The sequence below is a fragment of the Cervus elaphus genome, chromosome X, assembly GCF_910594005.1.
Source record: "Cervus elaphus chromosome X, mCerEla1.1, whole genome shotgun sequence".
Lineage (NCBI taxonomy): Eukaryota > Metazoa > Chordata > Mammalia > Artiodactyla > Cervidae > Cervus > Cervus elaphus.
Genome location: NC_057848.1, coordinates 53,055,824 through 53,071,549, shown reverse-complemented (window position 1 = coordinate 53,071,549; position 15,726 = coordinate 53,055,824). Strand labels below are relative to the sequence as shown.

Below are 15,726 nucleotides of genomic sequence, written 5' to 3'. Positions count from 1 at the left end.
TGGTGGTTTGTGTTCAGTTCTCAGGCCTAGGGACAAACAAAGTCTACTCTGTTGGATTTCTCTTCCTGTATGATTACCTAAGCAGATAGAGCTCTTGGCCAGCTGAGAGAGCCACATCCCACCTAGGCAGAAATGCTGCTCTCTGCCTTCCAACTCCCTCACAGCATTCCCCCTGTGCTTAACTTCCTTTAAAACCCACACATATTCTTTTTAGCTGTTCAACTGATTACCTTCCATGCTGGTCAGTGCACTTCAGTTAATTAATTTTAGCATACTAGGAATTCTGTAAGCCTTTGAATTATGTAAGTAATGGAATCCAAATAAAATATGAATATTTATGATAAATAGACTTCTAAAATCACTTTATTAAATTTCTGTGAGACATAGGTGGTGTTCAAATTCTTTGAAAACGCCTTTAAGGATTTTTTTTTGTTTTCATTTTTCTTGTGGCATGTATAGGTGACACGTGCTGATTTGAATGAGGAAAAGGCCAAGAAATCAAGCTTAAACTATGAGCCAGGTAAACATTATCAACAGCTATTAAGGAAATCCTGCAATCCATTAATACACTCGACTAACATTTACTAAGCTTTTGCTACACGCCATGCACTGTACTAATTATTGAACAAAGTAGAGAAACCATGGTTCCTACCCTGGATTTTACAGTGTAGTATAGAACAGTCATGCCAGTAATCACAACACAACATAATAAGTGCAATAAAGGAAGTAAATACAAAGTCCACTGGAAGCATAGGGGAGACAAGGAAGCTTTTACAGAAGATGCCACAATTGAGCTGAGACATGAAGGATGAGAAAGAATTTTCTAAGCAAACAAATGGAAAGAGAACTTTCAGGAGAAAGGAATACATTTACCAAGATATATACATTAGAGCCTAGTGGGTCTGTGGAAATGCAGATTTTTTTTTCAGAATTGTTTTAGCTAAAAGTTCAAGTCAGAGAATTACAGAAGATGAAGCTTGACTGGTAGATATCGGTTGATCATTAAGATTCTGGTAAGTTGTGCTAGGAGATCTACCTTTTATTCTATTATCGAAGTGCAACTATCGAAGAATATTGACAGGAACCTGAAATGGTCCGAATTTGCGTTTTCTACCCACAGAGATAGAAAATGAACTTCTGGTTACCAAAGGGGAAAGTGGGTTGGGGGGATGAATAAATTAGGAGTTTGGGATTAACAGGTACACACTACTATATATGAAGTAGATATACAACAAGGACCTACTGCATAGTGTGGGGAACTATATTCACTATCTTGTAATAACCTATAATGGAAAAGAATCTGAAAAGGGATGTGTGTATATATATATATATATATATATATATACACATATATATCTGAATTACTTTGTTGTACACCTGAGACTAACACAACATTGTAAATTAATTATACTTCAAAAAATGACCCAAAAAAGAAAGAAAGAATTTGCCTTTTCTAAAAAAGGAAAGCAGAATTGGAGGTAAGGAGACTTAAGACAATGAGACAATAAAAATAATAGCATATTGAACACTTACTATGTACCAGGTACTATGCTAAACTGTATTCTCTCATTTAACCCTCTGAACAACAAAACTATTTTACCTACCATTTTACACATGAATAAACTAAGTCTCAGAGTTGTAAATTATCATGCCCAAGATTTTACATAATATGTGGCAAAGCCAAGGTTTTAAAAGCCAGGTCTATCTTACTCAACCAATCCTAACCACAATACCACACTGCCCCTTATTACAATTAAGAGGCTATTATAATAGTCAAAGCTAGAAATGAGTCCTGAACAAAGTCAGTGGCAGTAAAGATGAAGGGCTGGGCACAGATTTGACTCAGACTAAGAAAGTCAAATGGATGAGATCTGGCTACTGACGGAATATGGGAGAAGAATGAATTGAAGACAATGCCCATATTTCTAGTACGGGCAACTTAATGGATTGTGGTGCCACTCAATAGATAGGCAATACAGAAAGATGAACAAGTTTGGAAGACAAATATTTAGTTCAGCTTTGAATATATTGAGTTTGAGCTGCCTGAGGGCATCCAAGTGGGACATCTAAGTGTAGCAGTCAAGGGGGCAGTTATAGATATTTGTCTGGGATGCATGGGAGAAGAAATGAAAGGAACACCTTATGTCAAAACCTATGGGAAATAATAAAAGCTGTTCCCATAGGTTTGATATAAATGTTCTTTTTAAGGTAGATTATACTTTCTTCTCTTTATTCCATCTTTGATCTAAGAGTTATCCTTAGGTTATGTTTCTTAATTATAAAAAACTTCATATTTTCAGTCACATTTTAAAGGTTAGATTCAGAGAATGTAGCCTGTAAATATTTGACACATTGAAGTTGTTGATGTTTTCTTTGTGGCCAAATATGTGATTGATATTTTGAAAGTGTTCTATAGACATACAAAAAATATATATTCTCTATTTAAAGGCTGTCAGGCTCTAAATGAATTTTAAATTCTATTTATTGATTATATTATTCAACTGTTATACGTCTTTACTGATCTTTTGGTCTACTATTTGCTGAATAACAAATCACCCTAAAACCTGGCAGCTTAAAAAAACATTATCTCACAGTTCCTGTGGTTAGGAATACAGAAACAACTTAGCTGGATGGTTTGGATTCAGGGGCTCTCATGAGGTTACAGTCAAGATGCCATCCAGGGCTGCTGCAGTCATCTAAATCTTGATTGGGACTGAAGAAGTCACTTCCAAGGTGGCTTACTCACATGGCTGTTGGCAGGAGCTCTCAGTTCCTCACCATGTGGGCATCTGCATACATCACTGAGTATCCTCATGATATGGCATCTGGCTTCTCCCAGAGTGGGTGGTCCAAGAGAGAGGGGCTGAAGCCACACTATATTTTATAGCTTAGTCTCAGCACACTCTCACTTCCACTCATCACTTCCACTCTCTTCATTGGAAGCAAGTCTCTAAGTACAACCCACACTCAAGGGGGGAAAGAATTAACCTCCACCACTTGGAGAGAGTATTATCAAAGAATTTGTAGACATATTTAAAAAACACCACAACAGTATCATCTTTACACTTATTTTTTTCAGGTTTGTGCACTATTAATTCCAGCTCCTTCCTTTCAAAACTGTATACACTCAAACATACACTCACAAAGAAACTTAAGAACATACACAGAACTGAAGTAAACTTTGATGCAGATCATTGGAATTCATTGATTATTCAAAATACATGTTATACTTATTGGGAGAAAAACATCTATTCACCTTGACTTTGAACTGACTTTTAATTGGTAACATTACTTTTTATTATTCAAAGTGTTCTGTTTGTCTATGACTGTTTAGTCATGTATATGCATAACTGATGGCCTTCCTCAATGACTCAGAGGTAAAGAATCGGCCTGCAATGCAGGGGACACAGGTTCAGTCCTTGAATTGGGAAGATCCCCTGGAGAAGGGCACGGCAACCCACTCCAGTATTGTTGCCTGGAGAATCCCATGGACAGAGGAGCCTGGCAGGCTACATTCCATAGGGTTGCACAGAGTTGGACACGACTGAAGTGACTTAGCACGCACACACATGCATAACTGACATACACCATACCAGTATTCCTATGGACATACTCTACATGAAGACTTGCTTTAGTATCATTATCCAGAAATAGTTATTAAAATCCACGTATGGAACTTTGCTAGATGGCATACAAAGCATGTTAGTATTTAAGTGGGAAGAGATTAGTGACAGAAAGACTAATGAACAAACATTGAGCCAACACATATGTTAAAGAATTAACTGAACAGACAAATGTTCTTGAGTGCTTACTATATGCCAGGCGCTGTAAACTAGTACAATACAGCATAGTAAGTCCTATAACAGAGGGATGTACAGGGCGCTTCAGGAGCTTGACAGAGAACACCTGTCCATCTGGGCAGATATAAAGGAACACTCTCTGAAGGAGGTGACACAAGCTGAATGAGTCCTAAAGGATGGGAAGTTTTAAAAAGGGACACTCGAGTTACAAGGGAAATAGTGAAGGCAGAGGAACTGTATGTTGTTCAGTACTTCTGGAGCAGAGAATATATGTAGAATGGTGACTATAGATGAGGCTGATGAGGTAGGCAGTCACCCCAGATCTTAAGGTATATTTGATGCCTGTCTGGTAGTCCCTGGAGGATTTAAAAAGAGTGTTGACAGCAGGGAATGAAAGACCTATTAAGGGACTTCCCTGGTGGTCCAGTGGGTAAGACTCCGAGCTCCCAATGCAGGTTCGATACCTGATTAGGGAACGCGATCCCACATGCTGTAACAAAAAAATCCCATATGCCACAACGAAGATGGAAGATCCTGAGGCTGCAACTAAGACCCAGCACAGCCAAATAAATAAAGCATTTTTTTTTTTAAAAAAAAAAGACCTACTAAGATATGTCAATTACAATTTTACAAGTAGCCTGTGAAGGATACCAACAAATGGTAATTTTCTTTTTCTCTCTGAAAATTCATCTGCAGCTCCTGGAGTCTCCTTTATTCACGACTCACCAATTAGGTAAGTATCTAAGAAAGCTAATAAAGGAATGTGTTATTTTAAAGTAATATTTACATTATTACACAAGAGTGCTGCTTGAATCCTCTACTCTTGTGGTTTTACTTGTCTGTAGTAAAACTCTCACCTTTTGCAACCTCTCAGGACTAAGCTAAAATTGTAAAGTAGGCAAAGTTAATCATTCATGCTCTTCCAGTTCCTTCTCTGATCTCACTTTAGTCCTGGGCTCTCCTCCTAGGCAATACTTTGACTCCCCTTTCACGTAGCACTACTACTTCTAGGATCTGGATCTGTTCTTTTCCCCTGTCCCCACTCAAAAATGCATTACTTGTACCATTTGAGGTTATTGGTTTTCAAATGATGATAAATTAGTTTACCATGTAGTATTAATGATGTAATCTGTTACTCCCTAAGGATATTTGCATTTTCATCCAAAGTAAATCAATCTCTCATGATCTAAAATAAAGGCCAGTGGAGAAGTTTTCTTTTGGCCTGGGGCCTTTCAGCTCTCAAACACCGATGGCCACCCATTCTGCTGATGTCCTGTTCCCCTCAAACTTGAATAATATGCACATAATATATCTCCTGATGGAACACATATACCTAATACTATCATCTTTTATAAACCCTCAACAAAACCAAATTAGGTTCAGGATAATTTTTATAAATCCCAAACTCTGATGAATTGGTTAGGTAAAGGGAAGTAGTGTATGGTGGTAAATGGTGTTGATGTTCAGACCAGGCTTCTTAGAAAAGGATTTTGAGGTAGGAGTAATTGCAGTCAGTTTGATTTATGGAGAGCTCATGGGGTACAAGGATGCTGAAGGAAGGAAACTGACTAGCTCAGTATCAAGGTAGTTTCAAGAAATAAAGGTGAGAGAATGTGTGCATTATAGAGTGTTAATTCTTGCCTGCCTCTTCTTCCTGTCCCCACTATCATCCTAGACTACAGAACTACAGAATCACTTGCGTCTTTTCAACAGCAAATGTTCTGGATAGCCCTTTATTATAAAAATCAGCTAAGATGAAGAACTGTGCTCAGGACCCAGAGCTGCTCTCTCATTCCTCACATATACACAGGTTAAGATACCTTTAGCTGAGCCTAGGACAATTCCAAGCCAGAACACAAGAAAACACAACTAGAATACCATCTGGTATAGCTCTGCCCATTGCACCCATGCCACACCTCTTTACCTTACAGAAAAAAATATGGGTTCAAGGCCTTTGGCTTAGTCCTCTTGATCTGATGCAGCTCCTTGCTCCCTAAGACTCAAGTGTGGGTGCATTATGTCTGTTCCATCACCTACCTCCTCTCTCTTCTCTTCCTCCACCTCCTCAGTTCTCTATTTTTTCTAATGCTAACATAAAGGACATACACAGTAAACTTAATAAAATAGAATTAGGAACCAAAAAAATCAGGACAAGAGGATGCCAATGTTATAAGATAGTGATGGGGTAAACAGTAGTAATAATTAAATGGATTTGGCGATAGAATGGACCACACGTATGTATGATCAGCAGGTATCAGGCATCACCCCAAGCTAGGGGCCTGAGGTACCAATAGAGGGTCACCAATTAGATTAAAACTTAGATATTCAGAAGGATTAGGCAGATGGACTAAAATTTAGTCTTGTTACATTAATCTCCAAGGGGTGGTTGGCCAGTCATTTTCTGGACTAAAGTAAGGTTGTATGGAGGAAAAGTCTAGGAACAGAAAGGTTATGTTTATAGTTTTATAACATGGCAAGTTAAACTGTGAAAAACTGGGCCTTATCTTTGGGCCTTCTAAACTAATTGTCATTAATATCACTGCCCTCTTTATTTAAGAAGTAAAGAGTTGGCAGCACAAATGACCTAAACCTTTGACACTTTAGTAGTATCAACCTATCAGGGAAAACCACCGAAGACTAGAGAAAAGTGGATGTAATATCATGGCACTCCTAGGATTGTGGTGGAACCTTGCCACATAACAATGAGTTCATTTGCATGTTTCTGCTCAGTTGACTCCAATGAGAAACTGATAATTAGTGGCAAACTGCAGATTTGTATCCAATATTACAACTAGTTTCTAGTGGTCTTATATAAGGTTTTTTTTTATCTATATGGTTAGTTTTGTTTTTAGGTTTGTGCTGTTTCCTTTTATCTAAAAGTATGCCTTTGGGACAGAAAGTCTGTGGAAACAGGTAGAAACACACACAGGACTCCACTTGCTGCCTATGGTATGAGGTTAGGGAGAGCAGGAAAAAAAAGAATCTGGGTGCGTTAGATTGCAGAGGATCTACAAAAAGGAAATTGTGCTGGAGATGGCCTGAGAAACTGGGTCTCAGAAAAATTAATAAAGCCAAAGGATAGGAACTATGTCACTGATGGTGAGCCTTCATGTTCCAGGTTCCATATTGCAAAAAAGTATTAATCTGAGGATGGGCTATTGCTGCCTAACCCTAGCTGAGAGACCTTTTCCTACTAGTGTTTAAGTTGTCATTACGCAGTCTGACTGTATGTCTCAAAATTGGATTGTTAGGCCTTGATAGAAAAAAGTAAATTTGATAACATAAGGGCAGGCCAAGTAAAAATGAAAATAGAGCACTATGCTTCCTTTAAGAGGGTCAAGAGGTTATGGCAAGCGGTCCATGGAAGCAGTAAAATATGAAAGTAAATCAGACTTAAGCTTTGTTTTTTTTTAATTTGTTATCCTATAATCTACATGATTTTGTTCTTCTCGCTACAATTTAATAAAATATAATTTTGGTTCCATGTAGTAGATCAGAATAAATAACCCTGATTAGAACATAGAAGAGAATATTGTGATACCAGAAAGGGGCTCCATCTAATTTGGCTTTACATGTGATCTGAAACCCATTATTTTAATGTCATTGTCCATAATCATACATAGATCTTTTCCTACTGTGGGGTGAGGAGAGGAGATTAGGAATTTTGAGGGGGTGAGTAGAAAGTGAATTATCAGAAAGCTTTGATCAAGCAGGGCAAGTGGAAAGAACTAGCCCATTCCCTGTCTTTCCAACCCCATGCTCTTCTCAGCTCACTACAGAACAAACATGGCTAAGGTGGATCAAGAGTGGCAATATCAAGTGTTAGTTTATACAGAACCTATTATTCTACTGTTTATGCAGCAATTATTCTGCATAATAATTCTTCTGGGTAATAGAGCATGTCCTATGCCCAGGGGCCAATATCTAAATAAGAGGCTAAATTGAGGGATTAGATTAAAAAAATAAAGCTTATTCTTCTTTGTGAATTGCTGGGGAGAAAACAAAACTCCCAAGCACAAAACAGGTAATCTGATTCGATGATTAGGAATTTGGAGGAAACTTACATAAATGATTAACCATAAGTAATAAAATCAATCTCTTTTTACTTTTTCAGACAAGACTACCATCCAAATCGCTGTCAAGAAAAAGTATGTATGATGAAATTCACTATAGAGCAATTAAGGATATTTTCTAATATGTTATTAGAGAAAAATCTGTGAATCAGACAACCAGCAAGATCATCTGTTGATTGTAGTCAGTTTTCCTCTTTGCCTTTTTCTCTTCCTTGACTTTCACTCTCTGTTAATCTTGAATTTTGCCAAGGTCTGAAATTATTGTTCAAAGAGTTATTGTTATTGGGGGGTACAAAGTTACTGTTATCGCCATTTTGCCCAGGGGCCTCAGGAGGGTAGATTGGGGGAGCTTTGGGAGGTTTAATCATCACAAAGAAAATATCCAATACTACACACTCACTCCATAATGGGAAGGCATTACAGGAAATGCCTTTGCAGACCCTTGCAGATCTGGCTCAAGGGCTGAGCACCCTGCCCCTTAGGTAAGTGAACCAGGATGCCTAGATCTATTTCATAATTCTCCTGGGAGTAAGAAGAATCTTAGGATGGCTACTCCATCAAAAGAAGGGGATCACAAAGAGAGCTGCAACTTGGACCAGGCGAAGAGCATAAGGTAAGTCTGATAAGCCCCAACTTTGGGGCTAGACAGAGGGATCATGAACTAGAAAGGGGTTCAGGGGAGTAGCACATTCACATACTTTTTCACACGTACATGAGAGTTTCATAGACTGTCCAACAAACACAAAGGCTGAGACATACTGGCACCAGGAAGATATTTCTTGATTTAATAGTATAGTGAAAATGAGCTAAAAATCAGATTCTACTTATCACATTTCACTTCATTAAAAACTTGACAAATGTCCCAATTTTATATGTCAGAGTTGGACATACTTCTTCTCAGCTACCCTAAGAGCAATCATGTAGGTCTACTTACTGTACATTATCTCTGGTAATAAGAAAATAATATGTATTGAAATGCTTAGCTCATATGTATTGGAACAGATTTCGATCAATTTAGACCAAGAAGGTGAGTAACTTATTTATTAATGTTTAAATGTGATTCTTAGAAATGTCTGATTTAGGTCATGTTTATGTAAAACAAGTGTTTTTCAACCATATGCTGTCATTTCAAACTGTTAATATGTTCTTCAAACTCAGTAGCCATTTTCTGGTCTGCACGGTAGGTGAAAAAAAAATGCATTACAAGAACTAGATAGTAGTAATGTTTGCATAACACTGTGAATGTACTTAATGCTGCTCAACTGTATAATTTAAAATGGTCAATTTTATGTTACGTGCATTTTATCACAATAAAACATACATTAAGAGATTTGGGAAATGGATTCTAATAACACGACTTTTCCAGGAGGTGTCCTTCAAACCTTCTCTAACTGGTCAGGAGAGAATATGCTGCATTCAGCAAGGTGTTAACTTTTCTCTGAATGTTGGCCTAACCTTGAACAATCTGAGGCTAACTTCAGAGATAATTGTGAAGTAACAACCACATGATAGGGAATCCGGTGCCCAAATGCCAGGATATCAAACAATGCACAGCTAAAATGCCAGGCATCCAGCCTTTGCTGCCACTGGCTTATAGCCATAGCATTGAGAAACAGTTCCTGTGGAAGGTACACATGCTTGGTCTGGCTGTTATTGAGGATAATAACAACTTTAAAAAGAATGCTATTTTATTATAGGAAAAAGGATTTTTATGACCCCCAAATATATCTGCAACAAGTAAATGTACACAAACAGTTATAGAGTCTGGCAGGTGCACTTGTTATCTGCCCCTGGTCCCCTATCTATGCTGTAACAATAAACAGAATTAACCATGAGGAAATGGCTGTTCAAGTCCAGGCCCTGGGTTTCTACTTCAGCACTTACTGAAAGAGACCCCAGCTTCCCTCAAGTGCTCCACCTTCTGTCTGTTTGAGCCAAGTTTGGGCTCAGCCTTTTTTCCTTCTGATATTAATGTGTTTCTTTTTTTTTCCCATTTATTTTTATTAGTTGGAGGCTAATTACTTTACAATATTGTAGTGGTTTCTGCCATACATTGACATGAATCAGCCATGGATTTACATGTGTTCCCCATCCCAATCCCCCCTCCCACCTCCCTCTTCATCCCATCCCTCTGGGTCTTCCCAGTGCACCAGCCCTGAGCACTTGTCTCAGGCATCCAACCTGCGCTGGTGATGCGTTTCACCCTTGATAGTATACTTGTTTCAATGCTATTCTCTCAGAACATCCCACCCTCGCCTTCTCGCACAGAGTCTAAAAGTCTGTCCTGTACATCTGTGTGTCTTTTTCTGTTTTGCATATAGGGTTATCGTTACCATCTTTCTAAATTCCATATATATGCGTTAGTATACTGTATCAGTCTTTATCTTTCTGGCTTACTTCACTCTGTAAAATGGGCTCCAGTCTCATCCATCTCATTAGAACTGATTCAAATGAATTCTTTTTAATGGCTGAGTAATATTCCATGGTGTATATGTACCACAGCTTCCTTATCCATTCATCTGCTGATGGGCATCTAGGTTGCTTCCATGTCCTGGCTATTATAAACAGTGCTGCGATGAACATTGGGGTGCATGTGTCTCTTTCAGATCTGGTTTCCTCAGTGTGTATGCCCAGCAGTGGGATCGCTGGGTCATATGGCAGTTCTATTTCCAGTTTTCTATGGAATCTCCACACTGTTCTCCATAGTGGCTGTACTAGTTTGCATTCCCACCAACAGTGTAAGAGGGTTCCCTTTTCTCCACACCCTCTCCAGCATTTATTGCTTGTAGACTTTTGGATAGCAGCCATTCTGACTGGCGTGTAATGGTACCTCGTTGTGGTTTTGATTTGCATTTCTCTGATAATGAGTGATGTTGAGCATCTTTTCATGTGTTTGTTAGCCATCTGTATGTCTTCTTTGGAGAAATGTCTGTTTAGTTCTTTGGCCCATTTTTTGATTGGGTCATTTATTTTTCTGGAATTGAGCTGCAGGAGTTGCTTGTATATTTTTGAGATTAATCCTTTGTCTGTTTCTTCATTTGCTATTATTTTCTCCCATTCTGAAGGCTGTCTTTTCACCTTGCTTATAGTTTCCTTATGAAATATAGATCAATGGAACAAAATAGAAAGCCCAGAGATAAATCCACGTACCTACAGACATCTTATCTTCGACAAAGGAGGCAAGAATATACAATGGAAAAAAGACAACCTCTTTAACAAGTGGTGCTGGGAAAACTGGTCAACCACTTCTAAAAGAATGAAACTAGAACACTTTCTAACACCATACACAAAAATAAACTCAAAATGGATTAGAGATCTAAATGTAAGACCAGAAACTATAAAACTCCTAGAGGAGAACATAGGCAAAACACTCTCCAACATAAATCACAGCAAGATCCTCTATGACCCACCTCCCAGAATATTGGAAATAAAAGCAAAAATAAACAAATGGGACCTAATTAAACTTAAAAGCTTTTGCACAACAATGTATTTGTTTCTTGAGCTGTCCTCTGCCTCCCAATCTAAGACAGTTTGCACTGATAATCTTTTATTGGACCTAAGCCTGTTCATTTCCCTTAAATCATCAGTGCTAATTGTTGCCCATTGATTAAACTTAAGTAGCTGTGGTGATTTGCATATGCAAATCAACACAGTCAATTGACCAAGAAAGGCAGCAGCAGACCAGCCAGGGAGCCCACAGGCTGACCTTTCCACAGTGAGGCTTTATTTTTCACCCTCATCTCCTAGCTAAACAGATGCCTAAGTAAAAGGAGGCTCTGTCCACAAAGGCATATACATGTTTGAACTGCAAATTTGTTTCATGAGATAGTTTGTTAGAGGCAATCTGGTTTTTTTTAAGTATCGCTTGGATCATAAAATAGTCTTACCTCTTGCTAGAGCATTTGTTTTCTATGAGCTTGGCTATTTTTTTCTAACCAAGAAACCATTTACCTTCAGTAATAAACTATTATATAGTTCCAAGGGATTTTTTTTGTTTTTTTCTGCTTTATTTTTCAATGGGTGTACTACTTTATTAACATTTAAATTTCACCAACAGTGAGCTCAAGTATATGCTAGGCATATGTTCAGATTTTTGAAATAAAGATAAAACGGACAGACAGCTTTAAAATAAATATTCAACAATTAGACAATCTAGGGGATGGTATAAGTATACATTTAGGAGCACAAGTATAGCATCCAAGAGATTTTGAATCAAAGGAAATCTTATTCAAAAAATAGATCACAGCCATAGAGAATAAACAAACTTGAAATTAATCCGGTGTTCTAAATAGATTTCCTATGTTCTCTTTATACACCATGGCTGGATTCTAACTATGCATTGTTTGATATAAGGAATTAAGTTAGTTGCTATCCCTAAAACAGAGTAATTTATACATGATTTCCCTTCTATCCCCACTCACCTCCTTTCTAGGTAACTTCTGAAGAACTGAACAGTATAATTCAAAATATAATGACCTGGGTCGTGGCTGCAGTGACCAGTATATTATACCCAGCCATCACAAAATATGAAGAAAGATTGCAAAATATTACATGCCCAATGCCTGATAACTCCACCCTCTCCTCTGATAGTGAGAGTTGCTGCAGCACATGCTGTGAGACATCTCTGTATCAAACAAGTAAGATGGTTCAGGCAGGGCCCTGTACAGAGGCAGCTGACAGGTCAATAGAGCAACGAGTGGCGCCATCAGAATCATCTTTTGCCCGTAAAGAAAGAACAGATGTAGAAACAACATATCACAGGAAAGAACACTTGGAAAACAAACCTAAAGCCCCCAAACCTAACGCACCCAAACCTAAATATAATGAGGTATCTGAATCCCCCAACCTTAAACCCTGTAAATCCGACAGTCACCTTGTTGTACGGATTGAAACAGGCACTAGGAAATGTAAAGATGCTACCACTGAAACAGATGGCCTAGAATGCCCACTATCTTCGGATGAAAAAGCAAAAGCTATCAGTGAGATGCAGGAGTTAAATAATGTTTTTATTAACTTTCACCATCATCTAAAAGAGGAAGTTGAGTTGATTTTAGGAAACATTTTTCAGGAAATGGTGTCTGAACTAACCCAGACCATCCCCACCCTTCCCTCTGTTACGACCGAAGCTTTGCCTGCCCAAACTGACACTGACAAAGAAGACTTGCTCTCCAATGTTGATATTTCCTCAGCAGCTGCTGAAATTATGGAAAATGTGTTTGAAAAGTTACAGTCTGCAGTTAAGAAAACATGTACTGAGGAATTTTCACCAGAAAATGTATCAGTTCACTTTAAATCAAATTTAGTCAGTGGAGAACATTGTATTTCTCCAAAAGAAAAAACTTCAGAAGTTTCGCTGCCTTATGCTTTGGAGAACATGAATGATGTTGCAGAGGATATGGTTCGTGTGATTTTAGAAAAGCTGACGGTCCTTGCATCTTCTAAGCAAAGTGAATTGGCTCATCTTAAAATCACTACTGACCCAGCTTATCAGCAACACAGAGAAGATCCAACGTATACGTTCCTTCAAAGAGCCAGCAAACGGAAATCCAGTGCTAAGACTGATGCTGCCAGTTTGATTGGCAAAGAAGAAATACAAAATTTAGTGTCAAATATTTGTTCCCAGTCCTCTCTGGTTGGTTATATAAAGGAAGCAATCAGCACTATACTAGGTTATATACAAGTTGGACTTAATAATGAAAGGCTAGTTGCAACCAAAGAAACAGTGGTCATCCTACAGCTACTTGATGCTCTCTTGGCTCAGCTCCATCAGAAACCAGTGAAAACAGATGTCCGAAAGAGCAGACACTCCAGAATGAGCAGTCCCTCTGGCACAGAAGAAAGGAACAGACTCACCAGCACTGGAGTAGCTAGTGCTCCTAGGTGTAGGAGCCCGTTTCCACCTATTAATGTTCCTGGTATGGTCCTTTATTCTGAAGACGAAAAGGAAGAAATAGACAGAATTGTAGAAAATGTATTGATTTCATCTACCAAAGACGAAAAAGCAAAATTACAAGAACAGGTTCCTGACTACTGGTTAACTGGGGCAAATGCTGATTTTAAACGCAAAAGAAATATGAACTTACCTACAAAGCCTGCTTATCGACGCAAAGTAGCATTTCATGATCAGGGATTAAATACTGACCTTCCAACTTTTAATAAGGACCCTTTAAAGGACAAGCCAGGTTTGAATAAAGACATTTTGCCTTTCAGCCAAGATGAAACATATCAAATACAAAAAGCCTCAGAAGATATAATTAGGAGTATCTTAGCAGAGATACTCAAAGATCTATCTTCTGGGCCATCTGATCACTCAGATTATGAAGATGGTAGAGAGGCTTCACTTCTTACCTCAAGAAAACCACAAGATCCATCACATCAAGAATGGATGGACCAGATGTTCTCTGTGTCAGAAATCCATACGGTATCTCAAGATGTTGTAGATGATATATTAAAAATACTTCACATAACTTCTTGTCATATTATCGGACATTCTTCATCAGTACATCAAACTTCTCTAAATAATGCTGACGTACCAAACAAAGAGTCATTACAAATATGGTTTGACAGTAAAAGGAAGATGAAATTTTTATCTGCACTTAGCGTGGACCCTACAAAACTTCCCTGGGTAGAATCTGGAACAAGTGGCTCAACATCAGAATCTGTAGATAACCTTATTGATAAAATCATTAACACAGTTTTTAAGAAGTTGAACTCATTTATTTGTCCAAAATTACAAACCTGCTTCAAACCAGAAAGCCATGCTACCCATTCAAAGCCTGCTCCCGACAAGAAATCTTCGTTTCGATCTCACCTTAGTACTTTCACAACTAAAGTGGTAAAAATTGTTTTGGATGCTATCCATAAAGAACTACGACACAATAAGAAAAATCTAAATGTTAGGAAGAATAGCCCTCCCAAGAACTTTAGAGATACAGGATTTTTTGCTGACGCTGAAAATGAATTAGACTCTGTTGTCACAAAGCTAAATAATGACATTATGACAAGTTCATTAGCTACTTGCATTTGTGAGGTGTTAAGTGGAAATACAGATAAAAGTAATATTTTAGTCCCTTCAGATAAGCTAAGGTCTAAAATCTCACATGGGACTGATGGCATTGATCAACAAAAACTTTTGCCTTCTCATTGCCCTTGCATGCAGGAAGAAGTTCACCAGTGTACTAGATTTCAAGTGTTAGACAGAATTGGAGATGCCTTGTATGATATGTTATGCAAGCTCACTGGAGACCACCCACATTCTCCCCTATCTGATGAGCAAAATACAGAGGGGATCAATAAGAATTTGAGAACAACCAGTACACTGCGGTCCAGTATTAAGCTCATTTCTCATACAATTCTAGAAGGTATTGTTTCAAAACTATGTGGTGTTGACACACATGGCATTTTCAAAAATTCAGAATTTAAAGCTATCTCAGAGCATATTGACACTGACAGCCTGTCATTTGCTTTGCTTCTTGAGGAAATGAGCAGATGCTATGATGTAATTTCAAGCATAGCATCCAGTGTGACCTGGCCAGGTAACCAAGAGGTAACTAATAAGGGGAAAACTACTGCCCCCAAAATAGTAACCACAAAAGAAAAGCATCTGAATAAACTGAAAACCTTAGCTTCGGACATCTTTGAAATGGTTTTTGCTACGTTGGAAGGGTTTGCCAATAGAAATTTAGAAAATCTTGGTGGAAATAAAAAGAACAAGACATACTGTGAAAGTGAAAATACCAACATTTGTGGTAACACACATGAAAAACGATTGCAGTCGACTTTATACAGGCATGCAAAGAAAGTGTCAAGTACTATTTTGAAAGCTCTTCAAACCGAAATAAACATGAACTTGC

The 15,726-nt window shown here is 38.1% G+C and overlaps 1 long non-coding RNA gene across 1 annotated transcript; it reads left to right on the top strand.

Moving 5' to 3' along the window:
- The first annotated feature begins 413 nt into the window (after nucleotides 1-413).
- On the top strand, nucleotides 414-8,684 carry LOC122689160. The gene is made up of 3 exons (XR_006339731.1): nucleotides 414-520; nucleotides 4,497-4,533; nucleotides 7,915-8,684. It is a non-coding gene; the product is annotated as an uncharacterized LOC122689160 (long non-coding RNA).
- The last annotated feature ends 7,042 nt before the right edge of the window (nucleotides 8,685-15,726 follow it).